This window comes from Heterodontus francisci, unplaced genomic scaffold, assembly GCF_036365525.1.
Source record: "Heterodontus francisci isolate sHetFra1 unplaced genomic scaffold, sHetFra1.hap1 HAP1_SCAFFOLD_278, whole genome shotgun sequence".
Taxonomy (NCBI): Eukaryota; Metazoa; Chordata; class Chondrichthyes; order Heterodontiformes; family Heterodontidae; genus Heterodontus; species Heterodontus francisci.
This window is the reverse complement of record NW_027141343.1, coordinates 1,555,934-1,558,613: the sequence shown is the minus strand read 5'-3', so window position 1 is coordinate 1,558,613 and position 2,680 is coordinate 1,555,934. Positions and strand designations below refer to the sequence as shown.

General features: G+C 41.5%; 1 non-coding gene across 1 annotated transcript; it reads right to left on the bottom strand.

Annotated features, from left to right (window-relative positions):
• Positions 1–668: 668 nt before the first annotated feature.
• On the bottom strand, positions 669–750 carry trnas-gcu (transfer RNA serine (anticodon GCU)). The gene has a single exon. It is a non-coding gene; the product is annotated as a tRNA-Ser (tRNA).
• Positions 751–2,680: the final 1,930 nt, after the last annotated feature.

Genomic DNA, 2,680 nt, shown 5'->3' with positions numbered 1-2,680 from the left:
TAAATGCTAGCCTTATCAGCGATACTCACACCCAAGAATGAATAAAAACCAAATCACTCTCCACAGATTACCCACAATCTGGGCTTGGACATATACTTCAGGAGCACAGAGCTTTATATCACTACAACATGAGTTCCAAACTTCAGATTCTGTTCACTTTTCACATTATTTTCTACCAGCTTTTATCAATTCAGTATTCGGGTCTCTGCTCCTCAACCGTTTCTAACATCTCACCTCTTACAAAAAAACACTCTGATCTATCGTAGGTAGTAGATGACCCCTCATTTTAAACTCCATCTGCCAAAGCATTGCTCACTCACTTAATCTATCAAGAAGATTTGAAAATAAATTTCTTGCCAAAGGATAATTTTCTGCATCTGCTCCCTCGCCATTTGCTTTTCCCATTTGTCTTTCACTTGGTGCAAATCCAGAGAAAGTAATGATGGAAGGAAGGAGGGGAGGAAAAATCTTGCTCCGTTTCGTGATCCCTATTTGATCTTCATTCCAGTGCAGTTTGGGTGAAGAATTCCAATTGTCTGTCTCAATTTTAATAAAGTATAACAAATTCTGGAATCACTGTCTGGACATTGACAAGAACAGGTTTCGAGGCTGACTTGATTCATAAGCTCACCCAACATAAACAATACACGAAACAGCTCATAAACTAGCGACAAGGATGGGATTCGAACCCACGTGTGCAAAGCACAATGGATTAGCAGTCCATCGCCTTAACCTCTCGGCCACCTTGTCAGTTGCAGAGATATAGCTGTCACCTTCAGCACAGCTTCTGGCTGTGCAGCCAGCTGTGGAATGATGGAAATATATCTTCTGTCAGTAAATGAAGTTGGGAATGGAGCAGTGTGAAACATTTCCAGACCATGTCCAACACGTTTCTACTCAGTGTGAAAACCCACCACGGAAAGACTGGAACATACAATCATTTCATCACATCATGATTAACATCACTCAGACACCTGAACCATTAGGTCACTGACGAAGTCATGATGACCGAATTTCTCATGAAATGAAAACTGAACTAACTGACTGGAAGAATTGCTTTAACCCCACATGATCAGCGAGCCACAGCATCAGGCCGACTTGTCGGGTGGTGTAAACAGATATCACTGCTTCTGATCTTCACCAGAACAGAGAGTGAGATGTAACATTGATCATCAAACAGACTGTGAGAGAATACAACAGAATAAAACACATGGAGAGACACTGTGGAATAACAAATAGATTTGATTGGAATGTTGAAATTTTGATTGGAATGGATAAAACACCAGAAACAGCAGATTAAATTGGCATTCTCATCATTATATTGATCTGGGACAGAAAAGAGAAACTGATGGAAAGAAGAGAAGAAGGAAGAAAAGAAAGGATGGAACTGTTCAATCTTTTCAGTTTTTTCACTCGCCCATCAAAGCTGATAAAAAAAAGTTGCAAATAACAGAGAATTTCACCAAAAAGGGAGATTAAATGTTGCTGAAACCTTGGATCGAAGGATGCCCCAAAAGATCACCTGTTTAACTGTCTCCTCACTAGGGGATTTCAATCAGTGAGCAATATTATTCTCTACTTTTTTTGTTAATTGGTCCCAGAACTGTCACTTGCAATTAATATCTGTGTTCCGACTCCTGAATAATAAAATTGTGAGTTTCTCGATATTTTCTGGACACAGTTCCTGCTGAAAGAACTAAGAACTCTTTTCTAATTTGCACAATACTCTATACACACTCATCAAGCCTGCTAAGCTAGCATCCTTGGTGCTGCTCTCTCTTCTCCAAAACTTCATCTCATGTGACTGTTCTATCATCACTCTGACAGTGGGAGGGGTTGATCCCACTAACTTCAGCATTAACCCTTTACATCCTTATACCACACTGTCTGTCCAACAAAAATGGGTGGAGGGACCTTCCTTCATTTATCAAAACACCAACAGCAGCACAGTGGCGCAATGGTTAGAACCGCAGCACCGCAGCCTCACAGCTCCAGCGACCAGGATTCAGTTCTGGGTACTGCCTGTGTGGAGTTTGCAAGTTCTCCCTATGTCTGTGTGGGTTTCCGCCGGGTGCTCTGGTTTCCTCCCACCTCCAAAAGACTTGCAGGTTGATAGGTAAATTGGCCATTGTAAATTGTCCCTAGTGTAGGTACGTGGTAGGAGAATGGTGGGGATGTGGTAGAGAATATGGGATTAATGTAGGATTAGTATAAATGGGTGGTTGCTGGTTGGCACAGACTCGGTGGGCCGAAGGGGCTATATCTCTAAATAAGAAAAGTAAAATAAAAGCTACCAGTCGTAAATCAACTCAAACCCATTAGAGAGATAGAGGGAGACTGTCAGAGAACTTCCTGCATCCAGTCCTGACCCTGTCACACTCAGCAGCTTCTCACCCAGACCCCACTCTCATCAACACTGAACATTGTTACCGAGACCCTTCAAATACTGTTTATAAAAGGGAGAAAAATTCAAACTTTATCACAGCTAGATTGAATAGAACAAAGTTTAATATCTTCTCGTCGTCACTCGGTAACCACATGAGACAGTCCATAAATCAGTAGCATAAATTATCATCTGGAAGAATGTTTGTCATTGGGTTGAATCATTTCTGTGTGAGGAATGTTCCAGCATCATAAACCAGGGGAACGTGTTGACTGAGCTGTGTCTTCATCTCTTCTG